Here is a 22364-nt window from a genome sequence, read left to right as displayed (position 1 = left end):
GAGCCAGCTACATCCAAACATCCCTTCATACAATGGACCCCTACACTGGTACACTGATACAGTCCGGAATGGAATATCAAATACGTGACGGGAAAGTTTCGTGTTTCGTTTAACTTTTCGTTCGACTTTCTGATATTGGAACTATAAGGTTTTGTAGTCAAAACCTACATTCAATTTTCATCGATTCTGCTTTTGTATCTTTTTTACTATTTTACATACAAATACAAGTAATATATTTTTTGTCGATCTCAACTAACCTTAGTGGAAAAGGGAAAAATTTGCCAATTTTTATAATATACTAGCAGACGCGTGCAGCTTCGCCTGCTTATTTACACCCTTAGGGGTGAATTCTAATAAACAATTAAATATTTTTAAGAATCTAAATTTCACATTTTATAAAAATCGGTGCCGATTTAAAAAAAAATCCATACAAACTTTCAACGCCTATTTCATCCCTTTAGGGATTATGTATGTTTTTGTTTATTTTATAAGAGATATAGGTAAAGTTATTATGTAATTACTCTTTAACATTTTGAATTAAATTAAAAAAAATCACCCAAAATTTGAACCTGCACTTTTCCCCATCGTCATGACCCCATGTCAAATATCAAACCAATTTCACAAAAACGCCGTTTCCCATTATACGTTTTACTATATTACAAAATAATCCACACAATTTCCGCGAATCATATTCGTATTCAGGTCGGCTTTCTTAGCTTAAAGGAGTACCCAATCAATTTATATACAACCTTCGATATCAAATTGATTCTTGTTACTGATATAAGTCAATTTGTACACGTACGAGATTGTGTTTATGTAAAATTTATTTGAATTTAAGTGGAAAATTAAAAAAGTTGTTAGACACGTTTTTTTAATTTCACGCTGTATCCCGCACTCAGCAGGGTAGGAAAAGGGAACCTAGTGTTAAGACACTCCGTTTCCATTTCATCTGAAAACATCGCGTGCTGAGTGGTGGAACTCAACGTCGCGCTCTGCTTTGCGTGGACACCAGAGAGAAGAAATGAAAATGTTAAATATTGAATTTCCTTGAGTGGGAACCTGAAACGGCACCCAAAACCTGTCGCGTTTACAATCACACTTTGTGCTCCTGCCCCACGACTGGCCTCGTGTTAGACACGTGCTTAGGATTATATTTGTTGTACGAAAATAGAAAATTTAATTAATAGTAGAACGCAAAAGACCCGGTAATAGCCGGGATTAATGCCAGGAAGAAGAAGAGTAGAACTGTATTTTTTTAATAATTTACTAAAAATTTCGATAAATATGGAATCTCAAGACTGGCTTTATAACGTACAGAGTAAATCAAACAGTAATTATTAAAAGTGTAGTGACGTGTTTCTATAAAAAAGAAATTATATAGTTATCTATCGCAGAATAAATGGACAAGTACTAAAAACTTCTGTTACTTACATTTGATATAAGAAACCCGCTTTTTTCTTAAAACGTAAAAAAAACCCGCTTTACCCCAATCCAAGATAAAATCTGGCAACACAACGTGAAATTGGTTCATCTTATTCAAAAAAGACATTTGAAGAAATCACGACGTCATTTAAGCTATATTTATTTCGAAGAACGACCCTACGATCCCGTAGCCGTTAAAAAAATTATTGATCGAATTTTTATGCCACCATATAAATCTCGTAGGCCCCTTCCGATGTGTAAAATCTATTTTTACGTTCGCGAAAGTCGTAACTTTTGAGTGGATTTTTTTATTTGTACGACACAATTTTGAAACTGTACCAGACGAGTACTGTATATACCAGTTTTTATCATAAAAACGATACTTATACGTATATAGAGGATGTATTTTATATCAACTCCTTCGAATATTTAGATATTTATGGTATATAAAGTGACGTCATAAAAGACCGTATGTGTATAAATATATTTTATAACCTCGTTCGAAGTCTCTTCGATATGGAAACACGAATAAATAAAACAACGTGAATGTTAACGCAGTTTGAAATTTTCAAAGCTTTTAAAACTTAAATAAAATATGACTTTCGTGCATGCATGAGTTATGGTAACGTAGTCTGTCTATACGTGTACGTGGACAGGCACTTAGATTCGCATAGAACATTGTTTATTCAATATGCATTTTTAATAAACAAAGACAACACAATTAATGGAAACGACTTTTTTTAGTGAAATAATCTTAATAAATCTTTTAATAGTTTTGTGCCCGTTTAACGATATTTGCTGGTGGTGACGCATTGGCACAGTGTCTAACTATAACCGAGATGATTGCGACTTCAATTTTCAACTTGAGGTCATAGGCCACCTGTGGCGCAAACGCTCATAAACCGGAACCGCCGGAGATTATGAGTTCGATTCCCAATCAAAGAAATGAAATATTTAATATTTTCATTTCGGCACGCAATGCCTCGAAAATACGGCGAAAAGTGCGGAACGCAGAATGTTAACACTAGGTTCCCGCTGCCTATTCTACTGTATGCGTAGAATATAGAATATGAATGAATATAGAATATGTATACTCTGAAGGAAATATCAATAAATTTAAAAATATATTCACTAAAATATACATATTTACTATTCTTGTATTGATTGTATATATGACAACTTCAACTGCTAATTACCTGAAACAATTCAAAAAATATTATAAAATAAAAATTTATAAAATATTTCAAATTAATATAAATCTACTGTACTTAATATAAAACTAGTAATGTTCATTTAAGAGATCGGGGTTTTTTAGCTACAAGCTCTATTTCACTAAACAGGATAGGTAGATGGTAACAGTGTAATAACAACAAAAAAATTCTAGTGTAATGATACACTTTCTAACACTTTGTAACACAACACCGCGCTTGGTCTTCTCACCAGAGCGAGGAAAATTATTTTTCCCCCAAATGGGAATTGAATTTACAACCGTCACGTTCACAGTCAAACGCTGTCACCCCCTTACACCATGACGGCACCTCCGATAGAGAAAATGAAAGACATTTAAATATAAATACCAAGATTATTATACTATAAATTGAAATAAAATGAGACAAAGCAGAAACAAGCAATAAATCAACAAAAGAATACATATACATTTTTTTTTATATCAACTCTCACACTCACACAGTACATTTTCCATTTATTGTTCAACCGACGACTATATATGATATTTTCGTTTAATATTGCATTCCAGTTTGTTGGTATCATACGAACATTTCAATTAATATTATATAACCGAATAAAAATATTTTGAAGATAGCATAAACCAGTGCTTTTTCTAATTTTAGATTTCCTTTCAGCCTCTTTATTCCGCATATAGCTATAGAAAGAAGAAGACCCTAGAGTTGAGACATTATTTTTTTTCATTTTTGCTCGAAATCGAGACATGGCGTGATGAGTGGCGGAGTTTAACACCACCATATCATACTTTTAAAGTACATTTAAGGTTTTGTTTGATGAAATAACAAATATCATTAAATCCTTATATTAGGTACTTCTTTCTACATATAACATATTTTCTACTAAAACATCCACCAATAGTTGTTTTAAAAGGATGAATGTGCACATTGCACTAGCTAATAATTGAAGAGGATCGCTTTGAGAGCAACCCAATGAACTGCAGTCGTGGCCTAATGAACGCGAAGTAAGCTTAATACAAATTAGTGTTATATTAAGTGTGAACATATCAAAATTGCGCTGTTATGGCTTAGTGGAGATTAGCTTAGTAGTAGGTGAAGGTTTTAAGTTGTAATCTTACTAGGGGAAATGAGTTTAATTGAATGAAAGAGAGGGAATGAAATATGTGCTATTTTTAATTTTTTAACACGCAATGCCTTAAGAATTCGACGGAAAGCGGGAAACGGATGTGTCTGAATGGGGAACTTATGGTCTTAACATAACTAGGTTCCCTTTACGTGCTATCTTTATATATGGACAAACACCAGTGTTGGGTCAGTCCAGGATATCCATCAAGACATTAGTCTTCAATTTAATTGACTAAAAGTAAACTACGGGTATTCTTTATAGTTTCGCTCTGGAATTGAATCCAGGATTACATAATTATGCATCATTTTAATTACTGATATCTAATTACTTAATATAATCTATTTTTAAATATAAATTATTTGTACTTTCTCTTTAATAATTTGTCCAATAAGCCTTGCGTAAACGGTAAACCAGTGTAAAATGAAAGGTGTGTAAACCTAATATAAAATTTAAGGTGAACAGGTAAGGATTATCCGAATACAATTGTCGATACCGTCGGGGCCACTCTTTGTCCTGATTACAATACCCACGTTACAATACAAAATGGAACACGTTGAAATTTAAAAAAAAATAAATTTAATTTTTTTTCACGCAATTTTTTTTAATTATAATTTTTTTACACGGTAGTTCGACTACTGAACGGAACTCACGAAATATTACAAAAGTAAAATTAAATCAAAGAGCAAATTATAATTATTTATTATTTTCTTAAAAATTAAAAAAATACATTTTTTATGAATGGCGTCTTATGTGACAATATAGCTTCTTTATGTATTACGTTAGTCATTGCTTCTATGTAATAAAACAGTACTACAACTCCACTGTTGTAAGTCAAATCAATAATTAAAGAAGAGAGTGTCTTGACACTAAGATACATCGGCCAACTCTACTATTTAGATGGACTTTGTACTTTATTATAAAAAAAGTAAAAGAAAATTTTGAGTTACCTCCTTTTTATTACGAAAACAGAAACCAATAATACTTAGGCCAATTTGAAAGCTCGATTTGATTTCTTTACAGCGTATAATTTGCGTGCGAGCCCTTTTCTACATGGTCACGTTATAATTTAATCATTAAACCCCAAATGGGGTTCAATGTGTAAATATTCAATGATGTTTTGTCTTTAGATTAAATATTTAAGCAAAATCTTCAGGTAATTTTACATTATAAAATTAAAAAGTGCTAACAATTATACAACTAATACAATATTTTAAAGATATATTTTTTTAAAAGAACATAAATAAAAACCGACAAAGTCCAATTATTTCAATTACTGATAGAACCTGGTTAGAAGTTAATACATTTTGGTAATTTAATAAAGCCAAGTAGAGACCAATGAAAGGAATATTTTTTGTTCAATGCAATTTTCATGTATCAAAAATATAAAGAAATACGCTCATAGTCATGTCTAATATTTAATTTATTATTTTATTTAATTCGAACATTGTTTTAAAAGTAAAAGTTCAGCTTTATAATTTAAAAACCTTATTTTTAAAGCAGGCGAAGCCGCGAGCGGGATGCGAGTATTTTATAAACAAAATATTATAAATATTTTTATACGAAATAACAATTTAATAACGAAAATATTTAATACTTTCCTTTATGCAAGTACAAAGCTTGCTCAGTTCCACTTTCTAGGGCGAATTTATTATAGCAAGGGCCAGTTCAACTGGTTTTATAGCGTAAGGCGAGTCAAAGCATTGTTTACAGAACAGCCAACTATTAGAAGACATAAGAAGTTCTTTGATGTTCACAATTCACGCCAAGTTGGTAACTTTTATTTGTAACTATGAAACTAGCTTATTTTATATTATTATTCTAATTAATAATTATTTATATATATATATTTTGTTCGTATATTGTACTATTTTTTACCTCACGCGAAATTTAAGAAACTTGTAAATAAATCTCAAAACAATTATTTAAAGTAATAAATTAAATACGAGTAATACTTGTAGTTTTCAAATATATAAAACTGTCATAAAAGAAAATAAAATATCAATTTACAGGACGGTACAAAATAAATTTTGAAAATTTTAGCTTACGTCGAGATCGAGATTAATTTTTCATTGACATCTTACCCGACGACTTTACAGCTTCGTTTATCTAGTACGTGATCGTCTTACTAATTTAACACTATCGCATCCTAGAACAAAGATTAGAAGTTATCTGCTCTCAGTGCAAAACAGATTTCACGCTTACTTAGTACTTAAAGACAACATTTATATTGATTTACGAGATAGCTCCCTTCTTCCGGTCTACGTTTAGATGGTGATTTAGGAAATTAATTATTTTAATGAAGATAAAATCCTACTAATCTTACTAATATTATAAATATGAAAATTATGAGGATGGACGTTTATTCTTCTTTCACTTGAAAGTTTATAGTAATGTAACGTCAGAATAACGCATGGGCTATAATTTATTTATGTTTGGTCAATTTATTTAGATTTTCTATAATTTGGGAACAATAGAATTATATATATATATATATATATATAAGACTTTTCTGTTACCAAGTGACTGACAAACAACGCCCAGAAAAACTACTAGACCTATAAAGTTGAAATTAAGCATGTAGGTTGGGGAATTAAAGGGAGAAGTAAGAAGGGATTTCTTGAAATTTATACGAGAACGGAAATGAATGAAGCTTTCCATTAAACATCTTAAAGTTCAAGCAAACAAAGTTGTGGGCGACGACTAGTTGCTTTTAAAAGTATTTGCTCTTTTTGCAGGAGAAAATGCAGTCCGCATTTTGAAAAGAAATTTGTGATACATCACCATCGACTCCGTTCACCATTTTTCACCTATTGTAGGAATATTCAATAGCGAGTGGCAAAAACCGCGTCACTCTTACCAAGCTAAAGCTAGTTTTACATAAAAATTGACATCATTTCGTATCTAAAATTCATAAAAACTTGAAGCACATCAAAAGTCCTTTTGGACGTATTGGAATAATGTTCGTGCGTTCTAAAAAAACCAATTAATAACCTAGGATAAGCAAACAAGTACTAACAATTGTTTTTCAAATTGATTGTTATTATTAATAAACTAAAATTGTAGAAATTTTAGTCAGTTAAATAAATTTAAGAATTTGTACTAGTCACACTTAATCCTCAAAAAAAAACAAAGGAAATGAGGTCGGATTCTAACAAATTACGCATCGCCGATCACGCTGGACTCTGATATATTCTTAGATAGGACTTGGAATATATTACAAGGGTATCTTACTACGACATTATCTGAGGGCCTTGAGACAAAGGATGTTAAAAATGGCGAAAGTGCGGAAATAGATCTACGTTTTTGTATTGGTGACTTTGTAGGACACTTGGGTTGTGTTTGAACACTTTACTTATCCTTTTAAATGTTAATCGTGTAAATATGAGATTAATTTTGTAAATTTTGATTTTAATATAATTATAAAGATTATACAGAATATGGAGAGAGTTTGTTAGGTTCAAGGATTGGCTGGTGGAAGTTATATTATTATAAGGAAATTACTTAACACAACAACCTCTCTATCGTAAGCCCGAAACGTTTCACCGTAAGCATGATAGTTATAAATTCAATTTCACAAAGAAAAATATTTTTAAGCTCAGGAACGACAAAATGCAGGGTTAAGTTCCACCACTCACTAATCAATATTTCGAATAAGGACGGAAGGAAGTGGATAACATAATGTCTTATCACCAGGTTCTTTCTATCACTTGCTGTTTACAGTGTACAGCGAGAAGTTACATTAATAATACTTCCGTTTCCATATTTCAATATTGCCCTTTTCGAGAACAGAACCTGTAACCAAAATTAAAACACCAAAAAGACTTTTAATTATCAAGAGACCATCTTAATTTACACAATACGTCAATTACACACTTTAATATAGGTACACTTCGAGGAGAACTCGGACACCGACTAAACGATTCGATTAAGGTAATGTCTGAGCAAATGCAATAGTCATTTGGGTAGTGTCTGGTAAATGCATGCTATTTAAACGTTTGCAATGTAACGTATCTCAGGCCACAAATTCGTAGCCTAATGTCCGTGTAAAAATTTATAGAGCGAACATAGTACGATGGGTATCTCTAGTTTTATTTCTTGGTATTTAGCAGAAATTATTTATACGTTACTAGCTTTTATTTTCGACTTCGCCCGTGTTTTCCAATATAAATTGTAACTTGGACGCCGTAGCTCAAGAGCACAAGCGCGTGATTGTGAACGCGTTACGGTTGTAGGTTCGATTCCTACTCGAAGAAATTAAATATTTTGATTGAGTCATAGTAGATGTTTAATTAAGAAAAATGCAATACTAATAGCACAACAATGCTATATAATTTATTCAACTCGTATGCACCTATTGTAATCTGCTTACTTCTTATGATTACATACGAATAAAAAGCTAATATTTAATTATTATTTTAAAAATCGTGGTTGAATTCTAAATCGAACCCATTACCAACGATTGGTAAGTAAAATTGCTCTAATTTATGATCACTAAGTTACATTTAGTATGGTTTATTTAAAATTAGTCTTACATATGTACAACAAATATTGTATTGTTCCATTTTCGTTTTATCAAACGGCGTCAGGCAGCTTTTAGGCCAATAAATTCCAATATATTACTCGACGCATAACTTTAATATCGATGATGATTTTAACAAATTTTATATGAAACTCTTTCATCGAACTCTGGAACTGGCGGAACTAAACGCGGGACAATTTTCCAAAAATGTATAAAACTCAAATATACGCGATTAATTAGTAGCTTGCAGATATAATTCTACGTTTTTTAATCTATATGTCAATCAACAACTAATGAACTCATATGAAAAAATCTTAGCCAACCACATTTTTAAAATGGACGCAAAGAGTAAAAAGAAAAAAATCCTCACAAAACAATATTTACCTATAACAAAACAAGCTGCCCAGAAAATATACAAATACGAATACATCACTAGCTATTACACAAAAACTAATTTTAGTTCTAACCTAAACCACAATTTTAACCGTTTTCCATATTATTTTAAATTGTAATTCACGATCTGACCAAAGTATTAAATTCAACCCACAAATATTAATAGTAAAACGTCAAAATATTGGTTTACAGATGCCTTTAATTAATAGCAATATTGGCCCAGTATATTTAATTAAGACTGAAAGCTGGATAAGTACGTGCTACGAAATATTAAAATTTTACAATAATTGCTTTACCTGTCTCCCGTGTATGGGTTTTAAAAATAGGTTAAAATGCAAATTAAATGCAGTTTAATATAACATTTTTAAACGAAAAAGATATTGTACCTACAATAAAAGAATCGTATTTCAAATATTCTTTTTTTCTGTTTCACGCTGTATCCCAGGGCATGCATATGGCAGCGCAGATAGAGGGAACCTAATGTTTCCCACCGATCTCCACTTTCCGACCAATTTTTGAGGAATTCAAAATTCTGCTTGTTGAGTAGCGGAACCTCACGCACTTTGGCCAAGAATTTTGTAAAGATTTCGAATCTTTTTTAGTCTATCGTCACGTTACTAAGGACTTATTATGCATATAACTCACAGCAGCAGTATAGAACTATGATTTTTACTTGAGATGTACATTATCAGGAAGAAGAAGAAGCATTATCTTCATTCTCAAGAGCATCACACACTAGACTAGAAGTATCTCATACAATCAGAACACTCGTTCTACACATAATTATCCATCCAAAACAAAATTATTTCCATCATCACAAAAATACCACTTTTTTGCGGCTTATGCAACTGAGGTGGTTTTTATATTCATTCCATTGTTCCATGCGATATGTCTATCACTCGAAAAAAAAAACGTCAGTTGTGAAAACGATTGTTATATTTCAAGTACCGCTCGCATATAAAACAAAAGCATTTAATATTTTTCAAATGTTTTCATTTTCGTTGCAATTTCGATATTTTATACTTATGTGAGTTTTAATTTATTTTTAACTAGCGACCCTCTTGCGGCTTTGCCCGCTTTTACTACTGGATTATTCATATAATGTATGTTTGCAAAGCACTTAAGATAATGTAAAAATTAATTAAAGGATTTTCCAATTGTTTTACACAGCAAGGATTTTTTAGTAGGTACAGTAATTTTAAATCTGTGCTACTAATCTTTTCAAGTACTTATTAAAATATATTTATATGACTATTTTTAGATAGTTAAATGACTATTTTTAAACGGAAGAAATTATAAACCAAAACCTACCTACTAATAACTACTACAAAAAATATGAATCCAAATATATCGCGCTGAAATAATACATTCAACTCCAATTATCCAATACGTGCAAACGCATCTAACACTTCGTTGCTATAGAGGCAGGCGGGTTTTTTGGTGCGAGCTTGTAGTTAATGCTGAAGAGGGTATTCTGTCCCTGATGAAAAGCAAGTACTACGTGGCTGCCTGTGAGGAAAATTAAATAGAATGCATCGGCCGGGAATCGAACCCGGGCCGCCCGCGTTGCAGGCGAGCATTCTACCACTGAACCACCGATTCGTGTGAGGCAGGCGACGCGGCGGACGCATGGCGAGTGGCGAGCCGTTTCGCAGCAAGGATTTTTTGATATTATAACAACTTCTAAAGTACTTATTAAAATGAAAAACGGTAAAAGACAGTTTTGATCTACATTAAATGGCCAACGTAACTAATGTACTTATTTGTATACTTTGAGTAAAGGATAAGTGAAACTTGAGTAACATACAGCTGATGTGTCAATGGCGGGATGTGTCAACAATTAAATGCGTTTTTCTGTAAAACTATTTGCAATTTCGAAATATTGTAAAAAGCAAATTTTATCTTCGTTTAACGTAGAAATTTAATAAAGTATTTTAAAGGATAAGGATTAATACCATTATGGAAAAATATCCCTCACAATAAAAAATATATTGAAATTATTATTTTTAGACAGAAAAATGATCACTACACGTTATTCTTAAAAGATACGAATATGCTCTCGCGGACTTTTTTGTAGATCTTATTAAGAGGAACAATACTCCAGTACATTTTTTCATGTAGTACTTACCATTAGAGCAGCGCATGCGCGAAAGTGTCTCAACGGGTAGGACTTTATACACATTTATCGTATTTATGTTAATTTACATAAGAATGTACAAATAATAAACTATATATAAACCTTCTACGAAAAACACTCGACTTAATGGTGAAGACCGCATCAAAATCCGTTGGGTGGTTTAGAAGAAGAAGAGTTAGAAACAACAGACAGACACGAAAAGCGACTTTGTTTTATAAGATACTAGCGACCCCCTTGCGGCTTCGCCCGCTTTTACTACTGGATTATTCATATAATGTATGTTTGCAAAGCACTTAAGATAATGTGAAAATTAATTAAACCCTAATGCAACCCGCATTTTCGTAATTTCAATAAGGATTTTCCAATTGTTTTACACAGCAAGGATTTTTTAGTAGGTACCGTAATTTTAAATCTGTGCTACTAATCTTTTTAAGTACTTACGAAGATATTTTTAAATGACTATTTTTAGATAGTTAAATGACTATTTTTAAACGGAAGAAATTATAAACAAAAGCCTACCTACTAATAACTACTACAAAAAATATGAAACCAAATATATCGCGCTGAAATAATACATTCAACTCCAATTATCCAATACGTGCAAACGCATCTAACACTTCGTTGCTATAGAGGCAGGCGGGTTTTTTGGTGCGAGCTTGTAGTTAATGCTGAAGAGGGTATTCTGTCCCTGATGAAAAGCAAGTACTACGTGGCTGCCTGTGAGGAAAATTAAATAGAATGCATCGGCCGGGAATCGAACCCGGGCCCGCGTGGCAGGCGAGCATTCTACCACTGAACCACCGATGACTGCTCATGACGCGCTTGTATAAGCAAAACGTGGCTGGGCGCGTTTCGCAGCAATGATTTTTTGATATTGTAACAATTTCTAAAGTACTTATTAAAATGAAAAAACAGTAAAAGACAGTTTTGATCTACATTAAATGGCCAACGTAATTAATATACTTATTTATATGCTGAGAGTAAGGGATAAGTAAAACTTGAGTCGGCACAGCTGATGTGTCAACGGCGTGATGTGTCAACAATTAAATGCGTTTTTCTCTAATACTATTCGCAATTTCGAAATAGTGTAAAAAACAAATTTTATCTTCGTTTAACGTAGAAAATTAATAAAGTATTTTAAAGGATAAGGATTAATACCATTATGGAAAAATATCCCTCACAATAAAAAATATATTGAAATTACTATTTTTAGACAGAAATATGATCACTACACGTTATCCTTAAAAGATAAAAATATGCTCTCGCGGACTTTTTTGTAGATCTTATTAAGAGGAACAATACTCCAGTACATTTTTTTCATGTAGTACTTACCATTAAAGCAGCGCATGCGCGAAAGTGTCTCAACGGGTAGGACTTTAGACACATTTATCGTATTTATGTTAGTTTACATAAGAATGTACAAATAATAAACTATATATAAACCTTCCCTGAAAAATACTCGACCTAATGGTGAAAACCGCATAAAAATCCGTTGGGTGGTTTAGAAGAAGAAGAGTAAGAAAGTTCAGACAGACACGAAAAGCGACTTTGTTTTATAAGATATAGGATAGGATAAAGAATATGAATATACATAATACATATGAAAGTTGACTTTCATGTGCTATATTAAATGTAATTTCTCTTCTTCTTGTTCAGGCTTTACCTAATCTATATTAATTTTCTAGAGAAATGATCAATGTAATTAATTTGCTACGACCAAGCCTCAGCGTCATAAAAACATTCTGAAATGTATTAATAAATAAACTTGTAGAATTTTTGATTGAATTTCTATGTATTATAATTTAACTATATATTTATTTCCTTTAAAAAGTAAATAACAAAAATAAATAAATCAACTTCACTCTATATCCCTCACACATCAGAACAGAAGGATCCTAGTGTTAAGACACTCCGTTCTCCAAGTAAATAGCTATTCTATAATAATTAACAAACGTAAATTTAGTTTGTGCTATATTTAGTTTCTAATAATAATCAACGTTGTAAGTGGTGATAGAAATTACGAGAATTGACCTATGAGGGCAACCACACTGCAATCACCGTCCTGACATGTACACACAGACGTACATAGCTATTAGATGCTGACGTCTCACAATATTAGCTTTCAATATCTAATAAAACATATCTCCTATGAATGTATGTACATTAAAAAAATTATGCTTCAATAGGTATATATACCTTTGAATTGTAGCTACCTTTTATCTAAGACCCAAGGGCGGCGTTAAGTTCCGTCATTTAAAAATTGGACAGAAAGTGGGAAACGAAGAGTCTTAACTTTAAGTAACGCTTCTCTTCTCTATGTTTACCCTGGTATGCGGAAAAAGAAGGAAACCTGTATTTTAAATTTAAAATGAGTAATTATATTGATTGTTTGTTTGATAAACAAAGAGAAAAACCTGAATTCCAACTCAATGCAGGGAGTTTTTTTTTTTTCAAAGTATAAAGAATATAGATTTTGTTTATGATATAAAAAATGGATGCAATATAATAATATTGTAGAGAGTGTTCTTTCTATCTTAATTTAATCTCGACTATAAAAAATGTTCTTTATTTTTAACCTACAAAATCTGGGCACGTTAAAGGACAACGTAAGAGTAATTGCTGCTATATAATATTATATAAGAAACACTTATTTTAGCCTGTTTTAAATCTCTCAAACGAATTTGAATTTCAAATATGTCTCTTCATTAGTTTTACGCGGGCGGTTTCATAAAATTAGAATAATGCTTCCATAAATCGCTTAACTTATATTTTCGTCACATTTATTTTGACAAAAATCTTACACACACAAATATTACAAAATCTTTAGTTTTTTATATAATTGATATTTCATTCAATATGGAAGAAAAGCTAGTGTTATGACAGTACATACTCTACGCAACGTGTAATTTTTACCCAAAACGGGGAAATGAAGTGAAAGCCACGAAACAAGTAAAAAAACAATGGTACCACACACGTTCCAACTCACCTAATTAAACTAATCCTTATCTTACTCTAACTTATCTTATCTTATCTTATCCTTCCAATAAAATAGAAAAGTCATCAATGGAAACATAAAACTAAAGGGATATCCCATAGTAATTAACAAACAACCATTTATACCTAATACGTGGCAATAAAAGGAAATAAGACCCATGGCCATACATACCATGGAGCAAAAATTCACCAGCAATCTGGAGCTTAAATTTATGGCAACACATAAAATGGAGGATGCTTCCGAGGCTAAAAGCGCAAGAACATTTGTAGTTCTTTACGAGTACGTATGTAACTACTAACATGGAGTTTTAGCAATATTTTTATGTAATTTCTAGTGGTTTTCTCTATTTATGGTTGGTAGTAATGGGTTCGATTTTGAGTATTTTTACTGGGATACATTCCATAGGGTAGGCAAAGGCAACCTAATGTTAAGACGCTTTGTTGACGGAGATGGAATTCCACGTCGTACTTTTCATATTACCAGAGCAAGGAAATGAAAATAATTTATTCAACCGAGTAAAATTCGAACTTAGAACCATCGCGTTTTCAGCCAGATCCTATGGCGCTGCACCATGAAGATCTTGATAATCAGGAATCATCATTTGTGTAGTGACTGTGCCTTCTACCGCATATTTGTTTATAAAAGCCTATTTCCACCCTATTTTTCATAAACATTGCGTGTTGAATTGGCGGAACACAACGCTGCAAAATATTAATGCGAATCTACACCTTATAATAACCATTTGAATATAAACATGCCCCTGAGTTCGATCCATAATTATTGTCTACACTGTTAGACGCTATCAGATGGCGCCAATATAATTACTAAGTAATAAATAACTAATGATATACAATAATAAATATTAAAAAATCATAAAATTCTGAAAGTGACCCTACATATTATCTTCTTCTGGTAGTTCTGGTACATTACATAACATTTAATTACGTAAAATAAATAATAAAAATATTATTAAGAAATTCGCCATTAGGAAAAATGAGCAAAAAATTAAAAGTAAAATCTTATTGACCTTCAGTTCTTGACATTTTGACCTGTTGTCGTCGTAGTTTTTGTTAATAAATACCTGATCAGCCTTGGCCAACTTAGAATATATTATGTTATGTAAAATGTTGCTTTTGCATCGTATAAAATAATATTCAATAACTTGTTTACAAGAAAAACAATTTCAATTTTTTCTCCATATAGCAGGGTAGACAAAGGAAACCTTGTGTTGAGACCGCGTTATCCCTCACTTTTCTCCCAATTTGTTAGGAATTTGCGTGTTTAGTAGCGAAACTCAACGCCGTCTCTCAGATAGGAAAAATTTAAATAATGAACTATTTATTCATTTAACTCAATACACAACCGTCGCGTTTAAAATCCGATACCAACCCACTAAACTACACGGGGCTAAACCTTATTTACGCCTTTAAATTACATAAATAAAATATATTTAAATTTCAGAAGGTAAAAATAAACAAATTTAAATAATACTATACAAATATATACAGAAAAACTACTGTTAAAACAACTCGATAAAAAGCGATCAGAAAAACGCTCATCCAAGCAAGCTATAACAGAAATTAAAAACAATTGTATTAAACATAAAAATTTCAATATCCCAAGAAACGTATAATGGTATTCGAATCTGAGACCTCTTCTCAGCACTTATCTAATTTGCACTTAATAGCTGGAAAGTTCAGTATGAAACGTTAAGGAGGAAGTGGAATTTTAACTTGGACTGCATTCAACAGGACACTCGAAATGCGATCTAAAACTTTAAATACTTTGTACATTTTACATAAGCTCAAGTACTCCGGAAAACTGTAATGAAGTAGTTTCTTTTGAAATAAAAATAAACTGCCTTAAAAAAGCTAGTAGTAGTTTTTTGGTATTGCGATTACTTTTAATTTTTTACTTAACTTGTTTTTATTTTCTCCGTTTAAAACAGTTATGCAGTTTTACAGTGGGGAGGCCGTCCTAGGATGGCATCTGTTTGTAAACCACGATGATAGTTGATTCGATTCCTACCAATTTCCTTTTTATTTCCCTTCTAAAGCATTCTACCGAACGCAGTGTTGAGTTCAGCTACTCAACACACAATATCTCAAGTAGAGGTAAAAGTGTGGAACGATGTGTTTTAAGTTCTTAAGGCTGGGTTTTCCCTGCCTACTCTGCTATTAGGAAAAAAGCGTAAAGCAGAAACAACAAAGTAAGCAATAATTTATGTAGTTATTATATAAGAAATCTTTATTACAGAATAACAAGGTAAGAGACCATTTTTTGCTTGAAAAAAGGAAGAATTCGCTATTTAAATGTGGTAGAGAGAGAACAAAAGTCATTCCACAACCTATTTCCTACAATTTTCCAGATTGCAACACGTGAATATTGTACCAGTTCCAGTGTTCCACGTGAACAAGCGGTTAACGGCTGGCGGAGATAAAGGCAATGTATCCTAAGAGTAGACTAAAAAACATATATTTATTTGTTACTATATTAAATTACTTTTGAAAGTTTTATTTTAAAAAATATATAAGTTTATTAAATATCAAGTTAAGCAAGTTATGCAAGCAAAACTAGGTAATATAAAGTTATTATGATTAACGATGGATATTTTCAAAAGGGTAGTTAATAAAGAAATAAACATTTACTTAAGATATACATAATATCAAACTATATTATTATTTTTCTTCTAAGCAAAATCTTTCCAATAAACTATAAAACAGGCAAAAATATATATATTTACTAATATTATGTACGCAAAACCAAATGAACTGTATCACCCCAGTGACAGAAAGAAGACATCTTAACTCAAACTCAAAACGAGAGGACGCTTTGAGATGAAATACGCGTTGCCATAGTAACTCATATGTCAATTTATATAAAAATGTATATTTTCAAATTTATGGTAGTGTGTGTCTCTGCTCTCCTTCTCTATTTCTTTTTCTTATTCATGTTCATATTTTTCTTCTTCTTTCATGCACAAAATTTTCATAAAAAAAGTATAAAGTTTTACTTCTGGATTTTTTAAAGTTCTGCTTTTACTATTAAAATATAGATAAGTAAATAGCGTCATTTCTCAACGAGTTCACGTTCTGTGGCTGTAGCTTAGAAGGGATGTTAACATACCTTCATGCAACAAAATATCTCCACAATTGACCCCACGAATGCAGTTTTCCATACCATTTGCTTTTTCCATCCCCCAAGCAATTCTATTGAGAATAAAAATGCAGTAACATTTAAAAACGCCGCTTTGTTGGGAACTTCTGACATTTACTTTTAATTTTTAAAGAACTACTGTTTGAGACGTTTTAAATAACTTTTTTAATGCAGTTACAAAGAGTGGGAGATGTGGATTGAAACGGGTTGGAAAAGTATTTTTTTTTATTCTAACTTTTATACTTGTTTTAAAACTCAATGCGAGTAAATAATTTGACATGTATTTAAATGTCTACTCGTATAGGTTAGAGCTGAGTATAAAAATAAAGTAAAAAAATCTATGATATTTAGTGAAACAAAATATTATAGTCACATTTCATTATATGGAAAAGTAGAGAATAGAGGCTAGTCGTAATACCCGGGCATAAGCGTGCGCCTGGGGGATAAGTTATGGGAATCGAACCCCCAACCAGTCGTATTTATAGTCACACACTTGTACCCTTGCCACGACTGGCCTCAGTATTTGAAGAAATATTTGTTTTAAAAATACTCGTAACTCGAAGGTGTAAAAAAATATGAACCTGTTAAGAGCATCCCGTTTTACTAGCCCACATTGCTTGCCACTTAAGAATTTTTTCTTAGAATTGTATACATTACAAGTAATCCATCCAGTTCTTGAGGGATTCAATGAAATAGATTATAGTAGTTTTATATATGTTTATTTATAATTGTGTCTTAAATCAAGTTCTTTTCTCATGGTATTTCATTACTGAATAACGTAGAATTTACTTTATGTTGATTTAATTGAAGATTTTGTTTTAAATTTTATAACTGAACAAGCTACCTATTTAACTATATTATGTGAATAGGTTATGTAAAAAACTCGCTTAAGCATCATATAAGGCAGGTTTCCACCGCGAGCGGAGCGGGCCCATTAAGGTCTACGTTGAACTCGTAAGAGTAAACTGCTTACTTGTGTTTTTATCAATAAATAACCGAACGGAAAGTAATACATAAAACGTGGAATGTAATAGATTCCAATTCCACAAAGGCAATATTAAAATTAAAATAAGCTGCCTTAAAGAAAGCTGTTTTAGGATCCCTCTTCCAAAATACAATATCTTTAAAGAGGTATATATATTTTTAAAAATCGTTGCAAGTAAATAACAAATACAATATATTTACTTTGTATATATATTTACCTTCTAAACTAATCCAATTAAGATCAGCCTTCATATCAATTACCACAACACCACTTTCATTACAATTAGAAACAATTTCCAAGTATTATTATAGCGAACTAATAACCTCACAATATTACTTGGTTATAAACTTGGAATTGCTTTAATAAAATGTGTAAACATATACATTTTATTTGATACTAGCGGCCCGCTCGCGGTTTCACCCGCGTGAACTATGTTATTATTAATTTCTGTCTCAATGACAACGTCCTAGTGACGTCTATGCAAAATTTGAGACTCCTAGCATTTGTAGTAACGAAGTTTCATACAAACTTTCGACCCAAAAACAACCCCTTAGAAATCGAATATTGCAAATTCCCGTCTTAGCGAGCACCTACGTCCTATAAGTAACTCCTATGCAAAATTTCAGATTCCTAGTACATGTAGTTTCTGAGATTTCGTGATGAGTGAGTGACCTTTCGATTTTATATATATAGATGATACGTATTAAATCTAGGCCGGCCGTAATTGAGGCCGTCGTCGGCAGGGACTCAAGGGTGTTAATGTAACGCGACGGTTGTTTGTTCGATTCCCACTCAGACTCAGGTATAAATGAATTATTACTTATTAATATTACTTATCATTTCTTCGTCAATCAACACGCAATGCCTCGAGAAACACGATATAGAGTGGATAACAGAGTGTTAACTCTAGGTTTTCTCTGCCTACCCTGCTATTTGCGGGATACAGCGTGAACCTGATTTATTAAATCTAATAAAAGCCTGTAATTGTCAGAACAATAGATAAAATAAAAATATTTTAGTATTGGAAAGCGTCGTGGGCGCAACCACCTGTCTCGACGCACCTTTCTTGTTTGCATTGAATAAGGCGAGTTTACATACAAAATTAGCATATTATTTTTTTAATAATAGTATGAAAAGATTCAGTACTAATATATATTGTCTAATTGAAATCAAAATAAATCCTTTTAAAATCTGTATTAAATTCAAGAAAAACAATGAACTAATTAAGTGCCCCGAGTCTGTAAATCAGTGTATAGTAACCCTTACAAGTTGACGTAACAATTATGTCTTTTGTATACGCCGGCGCGTTCATTGTTGCAAATTGAATGGGATAACGGTTCAAATCCGGTTTTTCTTTTAAGCGAAAACGTTTAACGTAAACGGAAATATATATTTAGAAACAGACATGTTACAACATGTCTTTCTTCAGATTATTATTTTACAAAACAAGTTTTTACTAAAAAAGCTTACTAGCTTACCTATATAGAAGTGATTTTAATTTGAGTAACAATGAATTTAATAGAAAATAAGAATAATTAATATGCTTGAAGAACCATCAAAATGTCAGTTTAATCCCTTTTAGAGATATTGGTTTTATTTGAAAAACGCGTTTCTACAGACTGTTTCTATTGAATATTTGTAATTAAAAAAAAACTAAACCCTATTTTGTAATTTTCACAACTTTCTTATTATTATTTATGAAACCTCTAAACAGGGAAACAAGGAAAACAAAATGCATAATTTAGAGAATTATTCATGACTAAAATTTGCCCAAATATTCCACGTAAACCGTCAAGGATCACCTTTCATGAATATATCTAGTATGATTACACAGTCGCATTCCTCAACGAAAGCGTACGAGTTTGTCAAATATCTAAGAAATTCTCTATGACCTTACTAAAATAGCTTTAGCTAATGGACGTGATATACAAACTAAATGCAAAAAGGTTACAAGCTTTTAAGGCTTGACTGAAGGGAGGTATTGGTTGTAAGTTTAATTCCAATTCGGGAAATAAAGTATTTTGAGGCACTTCCGTTTCCCACTTTTGATATAAATTCTAGAGCCATTGCGTGTTTAGTGGCGGAACTCAACGCCGCGCTTTACCTCATTACCCGAGCGAGGTAATGAAAATATTACATTTAACATTTCCTTAAGTGGAAATTAAACCCAAGACCGTCGCGTTAACAGTACGCTTTAACCCCTGCGCTACGACTGCCTCATAATATAATATTTGCTTCTTAATACAAACAACATTCACCTTTAACAACAAGCACAAAAACAACAATACTTTCATAATATGCATAGTTGCATAACTTAATTCACGTCCACAACAACAAAGGTTTGTTTGTAATGTACACGAGTGCACAGCGTGACACCTGTCGGCCTAGTTATTTGACTTTGCTTGAGCTAATCGAATGTGGGCGGCGATAACACAATGTTAGTACCAAATATGCTTTCTATGTATTGCAAATAGAGAATAAATAAAATGGATTTGTTAATTTTTGTTATTTTTATATATTAAATGCTCTAAACATTTAAATAGAGACATTGCCTTATGTGAAATTTAAAACCATCCTTCACACGGACATTTCACGCTATATCTCCCACACAACAGGGTAGGCAGAGGGAACCTAGTGTTAACACACTCAGTCCCCCATTTTCCGCCGAATTCACTTCACTGTAATCATTTAATTATCTATGACACAATCTAAACAACATCCGTCTTTCTGACATCCCTATACTTTATTGATCCACAGATAAATAATACCAAACTTCAATTAATGTTAACAATCGAATAGGAATACTATAGTGTATTAAAAATCGATTTTGAGGCTTACAATCGTGTTTTATATGGCCTTATTAGCCCTAAGACATTCGTGATGTCAAAATTATTCGCGATGCATTCCAGAGCACGGACATGGACAACGATAGTTTTTGAAAGGAAGGTCGTATATTATTAGTTATTATGTGGGAGTTATTTATTGGTTTGTATTTTATATCAACATTAATGATGTTACAATAATCATATTTGGAAGTGCACTTAGGGTACATATAAATAAATATTTGAAAGTATATATAAAAACATAAATTAGTATTTTTTTATACTATAAAAACACACTTTTTTTATAATAGGCTTGCATAAGTATTCATTGATCATACGAGTATATTTAAATGAAATCTGTTGAAGCTAATAACTTATTTCATTAAAACTACTTAACATATTCATCGCAACACAGTATAATCAGGTACAAATATTAACCTCGGTACTAAGGAAAATCTTTTTTTCTAAAATATTTACCATTTTAAAATATTTTTACTTTTTTAGCTTTACCCCGCTGTTTTCCGCTGTCTGGGTAGACACGGGGAACGTAGTGATAAGACACTCCATTCCCCATTTTCCTCAGAATTCTGGAGGTATTGAGAACACTCAACCAATTAGTAGGACTCAATGCCGCACATTAAAACAATCGAACCTAAGACTTTCTCACGACTAGCCTCTATTTATTTTGATTTTAATGCATGAAATTTTATATTCTGAAAGCAAAAACATAATTTATTATGCATGCTTTACTCTAGAAAACCGTACCGTAAACTCTATAGCGATATTTTTAACGTACTAATTTGCAAATTTTTAATAAAATAATTAAGAATAACATTATGGAGGTTACCTTACTTATTTTTTTATTAACAATGACTAATTTGAATAATGAAGGTATAAAATTATTCTAAAGAAACCTCAGGATTATTTAGGTTAAAATTTCTGTAACAGACTGTAACGTTCCAGCCATGTCATCTATAGCCTGGCTCCATAGGCCAAACAGATGCTATGTAAAAAATGAACGGAAACGGAACCTCAGATCTAGGTTAGGCTAATAAGCTACAGTGAAAAAGACATGGGGAACATTGGACGTGTCCCAATTTTATATACTTCTATGGAGCTTATCGATTTTTTTCATTATTATTCTTTATTTCTACTTACAATTATATAAAAATACAAGAAAAATAAACGGAAAAGAAAACAAATGTTTAATACTCCATCTTCATGGTTTTAAAACCTGCAGAGCTGCACAGAGGAACTTACTTTAATTCGTTTATAGCTTCACGTGTCTGCCGTATATAGCAAGGTAGGCACTTAAGGAGGCAACTTAGTGTTGAGCAGGGTAGATCCAGCCCTCCAAAAAGGTTATGGTTAAATTTACGCGAAAAAGTGGGAAGTGCGTGTGGGAACATGAGATTTGGGTTATTTTTTAAAAAATAATAAAACTATATGTATACTTTTATCTATAAAAAAAGTTGCCTTAAAATAAGTTTCTTTTTAATGAAATATAATATTTTGGGTGTTCAAATAGATCCAAAGCTCAGATGGATGGAGGGAGTCAATGAGGACCTGAGAACTGTAGACGTAATTAATTGTAAAAAGAAGGCAAG

The 22364-nt window shown here is 31.8% G+C and overlaps 1 protein-coding gene and 1 non-coding gene across 2 annotated transcripts in view; both read right to left on the bottom strand.

Moving 5' to 3' along the window:
* The window catches only part of RhoGEF64C (Rho guanine nucleotide exchange factor at 64C), a 122435-nt gene that overhangs the window by 19027 nt on the left and 81044 nt on the right, over window positions 1–22364 (bottom strand). The window lies entirely within an intron of this gene.
* On the bottom strand, window positions 10194–10264 carry TRNAC-GCA (transfer RNA cysteine (anticodon GCA)). The gene has a single exon. It is a non-coding gene; the product is annotated as a tRNA-Cys (tRNA).

The sequence above is a fragment of the Heliconius melpomene genome, chromosome 7 (assembly GCF_056956725.1).
Source record: "Heliconius melpomene rosina isolate 202511_hmr_F chromosome 7, ASM5695672v1, whole genome shotgun sequence".
In the NCBI taxonomy this organism is placed as follows: domain Eukaryota; kingdom Metazoa; phylum Arthropoda; class Insecta; order Lepidoptera; family Nymphalidae; genus Heliconius; species Heliconius melpomene.
The sequence above is the reverse complement of the archived record's forward strand: the minus strand, read 5'-3'. Positions and strand labels throughout refer to the sequence as shown.